This window comes from Papio anubis, chromosome 5, assembly GCF_008728515.1.
Source record: "Papio anubis isolate 15944 chromosome 5, Panubis1.0, whole genome shotgun sequence".
In the NCBI taxonomy this organism is placed as follows: Eukaryota; Metazoa; Chordata; class Mammalia; order Primates; family Cercopithecidae; genus Papio; species Papio anubis.
In genome coordinates, this window is record NC_044980.1 from 55,170,683 (window position 1) to 55,183,804 (window position 13,122).

Here is a 13,122-nt window from a genome sequence, read left to right on the forward strand (position 1 = left end):
TGAGCACTTTTATCAGCATCATCAGGATGCTTGTCAACCTAGCGGCTACAGCCCAAAGCATCCTGAGCAATAGAAGAATGGGGCATCAGTAAGAGCCACAGGCTGGGGGGAGATTACAGAAGACCTTGAATACCATAAAGAGACATTTGAATTTGATTTCATAGTCTTAGAAAGCCACTGAAGGTTTTATTTTTTCTGCACCAGATGACAAGATCAAAATAGCATTGTTTGAAGGTGAATCTGATTACCTATATAGAATATATTGAAGGAGGATAAGACCAGAGGCCAATAAACCAGAAGCTCAAAAGGAAAGAAAATGATCCTAATATGTAGGGACCACTTATTAGGAATTAGGCTCTGCTCAGGGTGCTTCCCGTGAATCCTGTCAGCCTTCTAAGGCAGTTGCTATTGTTCCTTGTAGCTTGCCAGTGTCATGCAAGTCAGGACAATAGGAAAGAAGCAGGGAATAGAAAAGGAAATAGATGAAAAAGAACTGAAAATAGAAAAAGGAGTGGCGAGCCAGTGCCTGAAGCAAGGGAGAGGAAGCCATCACAGGTAACTCCTGAACATATCTCCTTCTCTCCTACCTCTGGGCCTTTTATTCTAAGACAGGGAGAAAGTCATCTTCCAAAAATGGGGGAACATAAAAAGAGAACTAAAAGCAGAAATAGTCAAATTTTTCTAAATGAGATAAGAGAGTTGAAGAAGGAATAGGATGTTCCACCTTCTTTCTGACTCAGACAGTAAGGAGTGGGTAAACTAGTAGCATTCTTTTATCTTCACTATCTCAGAGAAATTTACGCTATTAAAATGGTTTCTTCTTGATTATTTCCCTGACATGATGCAACTCCAAAATCACTTAATAACTGAGCTACTCTTGAGACTAATTCTTAAGGTGTCTAAAATGAACACCCAAAAGCATCACAGTCCCATTAGGACACATTTATTAACTTGATTCCATGAAAGATGTTTATGATGCTACAGTGAGACACTGACCCTAAGGGCTTTAGAGGACACAACATAGAAATCTGCTCGATTGATAAATATCCATCTTAGTTCTTACTTTATAAAACCCAGAACTAAGTAACAAGACATGACAAGCCACTATCTGTTGCCTCAATTGGCATTTAAGCAGGAGGCCAAAGACCATTAGAACAAATTGAAATTAATTAATGTAGCAAAATAACTCAATACTAGGATGCTGATCTTATCTTGTTGAAAATTACTCCAGGATCTTTATTTGTCCTTAACGTAACTTCCAAGTGAGCTGCCTGTATCTTTCGTATTCAGAATCCCTATTAGCCAATTACAGTGCTCCGCAGTGTGGCCAGGAAACAAGAAGGAGGAACTTGAACAAAATCCTTAAAATAGACCTTACCCCAAAGGCTTACGGAATGTCCCCCATGATTGGGGAGAATTCATTCTGATTTTGGTAACCAGCTCAGGTACAGCTTGCTTGAGAATTATTTTCCTCTAAGAGGTAATGCCAGGAAAAAGTTATATGAAAGGATCTGCTCTTTCTCAGGGTAATTTATGTATTTCTTTATATTTCAGCCTGCCTTGTACTTCATGCAGGTTGAACAGAAATGTTTCCTGAGCATGTATTGTTACAGCCCTCTCAGATAGTACAAAAGAATGAAAGAAGACATGACCTGCTTTCCAGGATTTTTACAAAAAAGATGGGATGAACACAGGTAAAAGCAAGATGAACATACGCAGGTGACTGTTTATGAACAGCAATTAAGTGCATGGGTTATGGGCATTGAAGGGCCTAGGTTTAAATCCTGGCTCCATTAGTTACCACTTGGAGCAAGTTGTATACTCTTTATAAGCCTCAGTTTCCCCTTCTGAGAAACTGGGTTGATAGTACCCATCTCATAAGGTCTTTGTCAAGGGTGGTAAGATAATAAACATAAAATGCTTGGCACATAAAATGAGTTCAACAAATGTTAGCTACTATTATCAAAAAAAATACTGTTTTTGTTTTTACTACTATTACTACTACTCCTAATGCCTTGCTACTCTCATCTATATTTTGCCCCATACCTTAAAGACAGGGAGGCTCCCAAGCTGAATGCAGTGGTCCAGGTCAGATAGAATATAATGCATCTCAGGCAGGGAAGCCAGGAGGCTCGGGGTCTGTCAAAAATGGCACAGAAGAGCGTTTCCAATGGAGGAGATGGCTGTGGAAAGGAGTAAGCAGAGAGCCTGGATGAAGTAAATAAGTACATTTGCTCTAAATGGCTTTCTGAACCGAGAAAGGGCATATGTTCACAGATCATTTGATTTTCAGAGCTGGAAATTGACTTAGAAATCCTTAAGTTACTTTTTTAATGCAGCTTTTGGATAGCCATAAAAATCTTATACCTTCCTTTAATGTTATTTAAATTTTTGAAATAAGTTCAGTAACAAGAAAAAAAAAGAAAGATGGACACAACAGTAACTTTGAGACAATTTTCTTTAGATCCTAAAGGCAAATGTGTGTGTGTGTGTTACGGCCGAGGCGGTAGCTCATGTAATCCAACACTGGGAGGAGGAGGCAGCCTTGGATCACGAGGTCAGAAATGAGACATCACAACAACAGTGAAACCCCACATCTCTACTAAAATACAAAAATTAGCCAGAGAGGCGTGAGTGGCCGAGGCGCCCTGTGAGATCCCAGCCTTCTCAGGAGGCTGAGGCAGGGGAGAATGGTGTGAATCAGGGAGGCCAGAGCTTGCAGGTGAGGCCGACATGCATGCACACTCCCAGCCTGGGCGACAGTGCGAGACTCCGTCTCAGGAAAAAAAAAAAACAGATACGTATTTCTTCCTTTGATCATTGGCTACAACCTTAGCACTGAATCTGCTTGCTCACCAGGGCTTTTCACTCCTAAGGAAATGCAGAAGACAGAGCCAGAGGCAGGCTACTCTCCATGTCAAGCTTATCTGCTGCTTTATTTTCAAATACCTTAAGACCCTTTCACCCTGACTCTGATACACCCCATAGCAGGCCAGGACTCTGCTTACTCCAAAATCATAATTTTACAGACAAAGAGACAGTGAGACTCCAGTGACTTAATCTTAGCCACACAGCTAGTTGGCTAAGAAAGGAAATAGAAATCCTGCTGTTGGAGAGGAGGATTCAGAGGAGGAGGAGAAACAGGATAATGAAGGCTTATAATAACTGTGTGAAATCAAATGATGTCGGCAGCAACAAAGGGACTTAAGCAAAAAGATATTTAGGAAAAGAGACTTAAGCAAAAAAGGGACTGAAGCAAAAAAGATATTTAGGAAAAGAGACTTAAGCAAAAAAGGGACTTAAGCAAAAAGAATTTTTAGGAAAAGCATTCTTGCTGTTGTATGCAGAGTGCAAAATATATTTAAAGGTAAAATCTGGTGTTTTTGTGTGTTTTTTTTTTCTTTTGAGTTGATTTTCTATGTATAATCAGTGATTAACCCATTTCAGGAATGAAGTAGAAATGAAGGATTTTCTCCCTGGTGGTAATAACAAACTTCAAGGCTCTATGGCTAAAAATACAAATTTCCTTTTGTTGCTTCTTTGTTGTGGTTGTTGTTCCTGAGATAGGGTTTTGGTGTTGCCCAGGCTGGAGTACAGTGGTGCCATCATGGATCACTGCAGGCTCAACCTCCCAGGCTCAATCAATCCTCCCCAGAGCTGGCATGCAGGAACGTACCACCACACCTGGCTAATTTTTGTACTTTTAGTGGAGATGGGGTTTTGCCATGTTGTCCAGGCTGATCCTGAATTCCTGGGCTCAAGTGATCCACTCACCTCAGCCTCCCAAAGTGCTGGGATTACAGGCGTAAGCCACTGCACCTGCTTATATTTTTTTCAAGGGCAAAAAATTACAAATTGAGCACTCATGAACTTAGAGTCTTTTGAATGTTCTCCAAATCAAAAGTCAAGTTTTAGTCCTACTTCCCCTAAGCAGAGAGTTCTTCTCAGCTTAGAGTTTCATTTCAAAGAACTGATGGCAAGGATTTTTCAGGTAGAGTTCTCATATTTGAAAGCTTCATTCCTTCCAAGCACAACTGCGCGCATATTGACCTAATACAGACCTTTTGGTAGATTCTCAGAAAATGTTTGACGGTGACCTTGGCCTTCAGGACTTGGCCACCACCCTTAGCTTTCATGGCCTTTTCCCACAGGGAACCAGATGAAAAAGGAACTTCAAGCCTGGAATTATTCTGTTCAGCCACTTCTCCTGTTGCTTACCAAAGGCTTTGCCAGTGATAATACTGATAAAGGGCAACATAAACACATCTGTGTGCGAGTTGCCATCTGAAATTAAAGTTAAACACACTTGGTGCTGACCAATAAACTCTAGTGTTTTTTTCAGAAGCAAAGAGGATATTCTTTTTCTCTTGGAGCCTTGGAAAACAGGCAAGAGTATGAGGTAGGGGAAACTCCAGAGTTTCTATATAGGAAGGGACTGAAGCAGGAATCTACCTAGAAGAGAAGCCTAGGGGACTTGACTCTTTTTTTTTTTTTTTTTCTTGATATGATTTGAATGCCCCCTTCAAAACTCGTGTGGAAATTTAATTGCCGATGTAATGGTATTGGGAGGTGGGCCCTTTAAGAGGTGATTAGGTCATGAGGGCAGAGCCCCATGAGTGGGCTCCTGATGAAAGGATAAGTTCAGCCTCCATTTGCTCTCTGTCTCTAGTGCTCACTTCCACCTTCCACCCTTTCACCATGAAGGACCCTCACCAGATGCTGGTGCCATACTCTTGGACTTCCCAGTCTCCAGAACTGTGAGCCAAATCAACTTCTTTCTATGTAAATTACTGTTTGTGGTATTCTGTTATAGCAACAGAAAACAGACTAAGACAATACCTAACGTGATGTTTTGATATACATATTGTCACAAGGCAAAATTATAACAAATTTAGTTTTAAGATCTAATTGGCTTCTATTTGTGATTCTAGAATTCAGCAGTATTTTATTCTATAAATAGAGTGAGTGCTCCACTGGGCATGGCAGAACAGTTGGTTTTTGTAAAATGGGAACAAGGAAACAGAATAATAGAAAAAGGCAGATCAGTTAACATCAGTTTACTTCAGGTTACTTTTCTTATAAGGGTTAAAACAGTGGAGATTACCTTATTATACTGACTCAGGTTGACTAGGCCCTTTCCAATTGGTTTCTGTGACTCTTCTGTTTTCAAAAATATCTGGTCTGTTTGGAAATTTACCTGCTTTCTTAAAATTTCAGTTTAATCATGTGGCACTTAGCATGTGGGACTCCATTTTGCTTTCGTTTGTTGGGACCTAGAATGAGAGCGTCCATAAATTTGATTTAACAATATGCATAATGACATGATTACCACATCAAGCAAATTAACATATCTATCATGTTACACAGTTACCTTTTGTGTGTGTGTGTGTGTGTGTGTAGTAAAATTACCTAAAATCCACTCTCTTAGCAAATTTCCTTATGAAACAAAATATTATTAACTACAGTCTTCATGCTATACATTAGATCTCTAGGCTTATTTATTCTACATAAATGAAACTGTGTACCCTTTGGCCTCCATCTCCCCACTCCTCTACTTTTCCTACCCCTGGTAACCACCTTTTTACTTTGTTTCTACATATTTGAATTTTGTTTCTTTTTTTAAAATTTAGCATAAAAGTGACATCATGTAGTATTTTTCTTTCTGTGTCTGGATTATTTCACATAGCATAATGTCCTCTTGGTCCATTCATGTTGACACAAATGGCAGGATCTCCTTTTTTAAGACTGAATAATATTCCATTGTGTATGTGTGTACACACACACACACACACACAATTTTTTTATCCATTCATCTATTGAGAGCCAAAGGTTGTTTCCACATCTTAGTTATTGTGAATAATGCTGTGAAACATGGGGGCACAGATGATTTCATTTGCTTTCATTTGCTTTGGATATACACTAAGAAACAGAATTGCTGGCTCATATAAGAATTTTATTTTTAATTTTTCATAGAACCTCCATATTATTTTCCACAATGGCTGCACCACTCTGTATTCCCACCAACAGTATACAAGGTTCCCTTTTATGCATGTTCTGGGCAACACTTGTTATCTCTTGTGTTTTTTATAATAGCCATTCTCATAGGTGTGAGGTAATACTGTGGTTTTGATTTGCATCTGCCTAATTAGTGATATTGAGTACCTTTTTATATACTTGCTGTAGGAGGCTTTTCTTGCAGCTGTGTTTGCAAACACACTGCTTTTACATAGATTGCATATTTATTAGGACGCTCCTTGGATTTTTTCAGAAGAACAGCATCAGCTTCAGCTGAATGGAGCTGATGAAGATGGAGGTGGTTAAGCCCCTAAATCCAAGCCATCCCTGGCCTCTCTACTGAAGACTAAATGAATAAATGAAAGGCCAAAGGGGAAAAAATGTTCAAAAATGAGGAAAATCAAATGTTTATGAGTCTGGTTTGGTATAAATCCCTGAAATCTTACAATGTTTAGACCCTGGGAGCTTCCAAACACAACCATATGAATAGTTCAGATGATCATTCCATATCCATCCTATGTATTATCTACTTTGTTCATATTCTGCTCTGGGTTTGAAAAAAATAATAAAATAAATTGCTTTTTTAAAGAAATAATACCACAAATAGTGCAAAATTCAAAGGTACACAAAAATATAGTGAAATATAACAGTACTTCCTACCCCATCACCCAACAACTGTTGCATTTCTTGAATATTTTGAATATACTTCCAAAGCTGTTCTATGTATATACAAGTATATATGTGCATGTATTTTTATGTAAAATTTACATATGACATACATAGGAAAGTGGTTTTGCAAGCTATTTTTTTTACTGTGATCTACAAAAAGAAATAAACTTTCTCCTGTGTTCCATTGATGTAGCTATGTGTGCACCACTACCATAGTGCTGTAACAATTATAACTCTATAATATGTGTTCATCAGAGCATTCATGCTTCTCATTACTATTCTGATTCAAGATGCTTCCTAGCTATTCTTGCTTTTTTTATTTTTCCATATAAACTGTAGAATTAGCTTCTCTGGGCATACAGTCCTTTCTTGCATATCTTAGCACCAATTGTTGTTTATGTGTGTAAAGGCTATTGATTTTTTTATCTAGCCACACTACTCAATTCTCTTATTTTTTTTAACTATTGTTGGCAGTGATCTTTCGGTTAATTTTCTTGGGTTTTCAAGGCACAGAGTTACATTATTTGCAAATATAATTATCTTACCTCCTCCTTTCCAACTTGTACATACCACTCTTCTTTCTCTTATCTAAAAGTTGGTTAGTACCTCAAGACCAATGTTCAACAATGTTGTGGCAATGGCATCATTGTCCCAATTTAATATGAGTGTATGGTTTGCCCATTAAAGATGACCTGGCTTTTGAGGTAAGACAAATATATTTTATTAATGTGATATAAATTTAGTTTTACTTTATGAGGTGTTTTTTCACAATCAATAATGGATTTTAATTTTATAGCAAACATTTTCAGCAACCGTGAGTGTGGGCATATGGTTTTACTGTTTTCATATATACTAGGATGTTAAACAATATCAATAGATTTCCTAATATTTCCTGAAAGGAAGGATATTGTACTGTCCTCCTGGAATGTGTTTGCTAGTATTCTATTGAAGATGATTGTATCGATAGTCACAAGAGACATTAGACTGTGGTTTTCTTTCTTTTTATTATTTTTGTTGTTCTGTGGCAGACTGACACCAATGTAACCTCCACTTTATAAAAAGTAACTAGAGTCTTTTCTTCTAGAAGAATTTTAAAAGCATTAGGTGATTGAGTCATTAAGGTTATGAAGAACTCACCTATAAAAATATCTGTGCCTGATAGTTTGGAAGAGGGATAGCCTGAGTTTACTGTTTTTTCTATTGCAATTGGTCTCTTTAGATTTTCTAACTCTTCTGGGGCCAGCCTTAGAACTTTATCTTTTCTAGAAATTACATGTTTTATCCAGGTTTTTACATTTATTTGCTTGTGGTACATATAAGTACTATAATCTCCTTTAATTTGCTCTGTCTATAATTATTTCTCTATTCTCGTTTTCTTATATCATCTATTCCTGCTTTTTCCCTTTAAAAAAACAGATGGGTGTTGCACCATTATTCACAATAGCTAAAAGGTAGAACCATCCAAGAGCACATAACAAAATCAATTGTATAAACAGAATGTGGTATGTTACGTACAACAGAATATTATTCATACATAAAAAGGAATGAAGTTCTGATACATGCTAAGTGAAATAAGCCAGACAAAAAAAGACAAATATTATGTTATTCCACCTATATGAAATATCTAGAATAGGCTTTGTAGGCACAAAAGGTAGACTGAAGGTTACCAGGGGCCGGGGGGTAGGGAGAATGGAGAGTTACTTCTTAGAGGACACAGAGTTGCTGGGGTGATGAAAAAGTTCAGAAATCAATATTGGTGATGATTGTACAACATTTGCATATAATTAATGCCATGGATTTGTATATTTTTAAATAGCTAAAATAGCAAATTTAGGTTTATATTTTTAACCACAATTAAAAAGTTATCATTTCAAAAAAAGAGCATAGCAAACAGTTTTACTTAAAAATTTTTCAAACACAACTCATAGACTTTATTTTGGCATTTTAAAAATTTTCCAATTAATTAATTTGTTTTTATCTGTACTAATTTCTATTCTGCCTTGTCTTTATTTTAATACATTCTGATATTGGATGCTTAATTCATTTAATTTAATTCTTATTTATTACAAGTATTTGAAGTTATGAACTTTCCTCTAAGTACTGCTGTAACAAAATCTCAGTCTCTAATATACAGTGTTTTAATTCGTGTTGCTTTCCAAATATTCTGCATCTTTACTGATGATTTTCTCTTTGAGGCTGAAAAATTATATAGAGAGTGTTCTTTAATTTCCAGGAGGTAAGGTTATTTTTTTTCTCTCTTTATTTTTAATGTTTGAAGTTCTGTGTCGGCATGAGATAATGTCTGTACTATTTCTACTTGATGGACTGCATCGCAGTTTTCTTTGTGGCTTAATATGTAGTTAATTTTTGTAACTGCTCCATTAATACTTGAAAGGAAAGTTTAATCTGTCTTCATACTATATAGTTTGTTGTAAAGCTATTAAAACTATCCTTGCTTTTTTTCCATATGATTTCTCCATAGTTAAAAGATAAGAATTAAAGTTTTCTACTGCTAAAGGATTTCTGCCTATTCCTATTTTATGTAGCTTTGACCCCATGTTTTCCATGTCAATTTATCTATCATATTGAATTGCATTGTGAATTACATCTTTTATTATTATCAAGTTCCCCTTTTGTCTTATATTATGTTTTTTGTTTTGAATGCAACCATAGTTATGTCAGCTGCTCTTTTTTTTTTTTTTTGCGTTTACTTTGCATGTCTTTGCCTAATTTTTATCTTTATCCTGAGTTTCATTATTTTAGATGCATCTCACATATTACAAATAATTTGATTTCCCTTCTTTGTAAATTTGAGTCAATTGGTGAATTTGACAATTTAAACTTATCATTATGGTAATACGGTGAAATGTTGTACTCTCATTTATGTTAGGATTCCCTTCTCTTGCTTTTGATATTCCACTATATAGTCTATTTTGTTATCATGCCAACTTGATTTTTCACTCTTATTTTTTATTGTTGCCTGGATTCTAAAATTTTTCATTGGCCTTGAGGGCCAGTATGTTTACTTGGATACATCTCAATGTTGATTATTCTGTATCAATTTTTTCTGGGCTACAGTATGCCCTTTTCATTTGTAGACTCAAGTCTTATTTTATTTCTAAAGAGTTTTGCTGAGTGATATCTCCAGACTTCTTCTTAAAAGATACAAATAATGCATATGTTGCAATTCTTTTGTTTTCCATCTTTCATGTTCTCTCTAGTTCACTCTAACTTTGTTCATTTCTGGTTATTTTGCTTATATCTTTTGTTTATGTCTTAATCTTGCTCTCCTATTCCTCACTGTGATGTTAGCAGTGTTTCTTCTTAGTGTTTATTACAATATGCTTGCATTTCCATGGTAGCTTTATTTTTCTCTTCTGCTTCCTTCCTGACCTTCAGAAGTTCTTGTTTCATTTCCTTCTGTGGTGGCCCTATTATTTCCCCTGATCTCTCAATTGCTCTGCTTTGAGCCTCTTCATTGTTTCATTAAATTCATTGTTCATAGACATTTATTTTGTCATAATTTTCTACTTCTTAATGGCAACTTGTTATTGGTGAGGATTCCTTATGCTCCCCCGCCCTCTTCCTCCTTTTGTCTTGTAACTTATTTGTATAGCTCCTGTGCTAGTTGCCTTTTCCTTACTCCTCTTTAAATCAAGTATGTTCTTCCTGATGTTGGAAGTGGTCCAGGGTCTTATTGAGAAGGGGATGAGCAGTTCCAGACTAGCGAGAATTCTCCCTGGTTCAGGGACAAACTCATGATGACAAGACTATGTGTGTGTGTTTGAATTTTTACCTCTCTCCGGCCAACAGGCATTGGCAGCTACAGAGCAGGAGGCAATTCAGCCTCTCTCCTCCACCCTGCCTCACCAGGACACAGACTGGTTGTAGCATTTCTGTACATTTTCTGCAGTTCTGCTTGCTCCACTTTCCTGTGAGGTCAAATGGGGTAAAGGGATGCTCCAGCTCTACCCTCCATGTACCTGCCTTTCTTGTGATTCCAAAGAAGGGGTGGTTGGTTTTGCCCTCAAAGTGCCATCTACTTAAGAAAACAGTTTCCTGCCAGCTTTATCTGAGCTCTGTGTTCCCAAGCCCTCCCTCCAGAAGCCTTTCTGCACCCATATTTGATTTTCACTGCATTGAGAGCCCTCTCCAAATATTATCTTTTGGTAGTCTTCAAGGTTTATCAAATGTGAAATTCATATTTCTGTCCTTGTTTTCTGGCAAATTCTAAGGAGAAGGGTAGAAGACATATCTTTTGTCTGACCTTTTAAATGGAAATCCCAATATTTACAAGAGGTAAAAGGAATTTTGAAGTAAACATAAACAGCAGCCTTAAAGTTGGGAAATGTCCTGTCAGGGGAACATATATCCTGCCAATTAGTCATGGAAGAGGGTAGAACAATTACTTGACTTTTGCCTCAGTGGTTAGAGGCCAGAAGAGCACTATGCAGACTATGTTCTTGCTGTGTATAACTGTTCCCTCGCCGTGAAACTTATTTCCCCCAACCCCTGCTTTCCGTTATGTTTGTCCTTTAGAATCCTTGGTACCAGCAGCGTCAGCATCACATGGCAGCTTATTAGAGATGCAGAATTTTAGGCTCCTCCCCAAGCCCCAGAAGCAGCACACGAATCTGCATTTAACAAGATCCCCAGATATTCATATGCACATAAAGTTTGGGAAGCACCACTGTGGCTCTCAGTTCAAGTGCCAATTTGCTTCACTGATCAATCACATCGGGTTCCTGTTACGCATACCCAGAAAATGATCCTTCAGAGCTCTCGCTCTGTAACTGTGCATTTATTATGATAATTTTTTCCTCTTCCTGTGTATCTGTCTCACTAAACTAGTGCCAGGCTCCATGGCTTATCCCACAACCAATCAATATTTGCCAAGTGACTGAATTAATGTGCAAAATTCATATTTCTATCTGAGCATTTTTAAAGCCAGTTGGCACTACCCATTCTCCCACCAGTGGTCTCCCTGCCTCAGACTCATCCATGACTGCATCAGCCTTGGACTCCTCAGCCCAGCTCTCAGACTGGCCCTTCCAGAAGTGAGTGAGTAAATGAAGGAAAAAATGACATTGCTGAAAAATCCAAGAAATTTCATCATTCAGACCATAGTTCCTCAACATCTCACATATCTGTAAATGCCACAGAGAGATTCTGTTTCCTGAGTGCTATTTTGGAAAATATAATCACGACTTTTGTGTGGGAAGAAAAGCCACTCCCCAGAGACATTGGAGCAGACACATCCCCCCAGCCCTGGCCCGCAGAGGGTATATTTCAGGAAGGTCTTACTGAAAGAAAGAGGGGCTACAACAGGACTGGATGGGTGCTGAAGATGCTGAACTCAGGCAATGGAATTGCTTTTGTCAGTTACCCTCACCAGGTGTGGCTGTGTGATTGAAATTGCCAGTCTCCCCTGCTGGTGGCGGGGACTGTTTTGATTAACCAAGTAGAAGGTGATGGTTTGAAACTAGTTTCCCAATTTGGGTAATTAAACCTCTACTAAGTATAGCAGGTTTAAAACGAATGTTCACAACATTGAAACAGAACGTGCTAATTCTAAAAATATAGACTCCCTTGCTGTGAAAGACCTCTCGGGGGAGAACCAACATTGAAGCAAAACAATGATTTCATCCCTCCTGCCTGTGAACCAATTTGTTCTAAGAGATGACGCTCACCACACTACAGCAAAGGAACCAGAGCTGTTACCAGACACTCAGGAAACTAATCACAGAAAGTCAAAGGAAGAAAGGTTTTAAGACTGAAACTATTCTCTTTGTGGGATCCTGTCCTGCACCAAATCAGGCCAACCAGCACTTCTTATGTCTACTCAATACAAGATACATAAAACTCAAGTTAGTGGGAAAGGAATTTTCATTAAGTCACTTAGAAAAGAGAGACATGCAAATGAGAGAAACTGATTTTCTTTGAAGAAAGTGTAAACTTTCTAGGAAGCCTCTTTCCTGAATAATTAAATCACAGAGAACCTTGACTCTCTGTGGTCTCAAGAGCAATTACATCCAGTTCTCAAACAGAGCTGTTCCCTCATCATAAAATCCCCTGTGCAGTTCCCTCTGTATAACAACAAATGGTCCACAAACCTCCTTCAAAGAGTTGTCCTCACTTGGTGACTCCACTTCTCTCCCTGTTCTCTTTTATCTCACTCCAACACAGAAAAAGCTTGTATTGAGGTCACATGCCTTCATGTTGCTCAATCCAGTGGTCAGTCCTTTCATATCAGCAGCATGTGACAAGGCTGATGACTCCCTGCCTGAAAATCTTCGCTTTTCATTAATTTGGCGTTTAGCCCACCATCCCTTCTTTGTTGTACTCTGACCTCAGTAGGGACAACTTTGCTGGAAAAGAAATTTAGAATTTGATTATGTGTGACCTAAACTCCAGTGCCCATGTATTCTATTTTTGAAA

The 13,122-nt window shown here is 37.8% G+C and overlaps 2 long non-coding RNA genes across 2 annotated transcripts in view; one reads left to right on the forward strand and one right to left on the reverse strand.

Annotated features, from left to right (window-relative positions):
* LOC101012832 overlaps nucleotides 1–13,122 on the forward strand; it is a 58,019-nt gene that overhangs the window by 38,298 nt on the left and 6,599 nt on the right. The gene's annotated exons all lie outside the window — the stretch shown is intronic.
* LOC108586297 lies at nucleotides 267–13,119 on the reverse strand. The gene is made up of 3 exons (XR_002522925.2): nucleotides 12,798–13,119; nucleotides 5,105–5,273; nucleotides 267–2,183 (listed from the first exon to the last, which is right to left on the reverse strand). It is a non-coding gene; the product is annotated as an uncharacterized LOC108586297 (long non-coding RNA).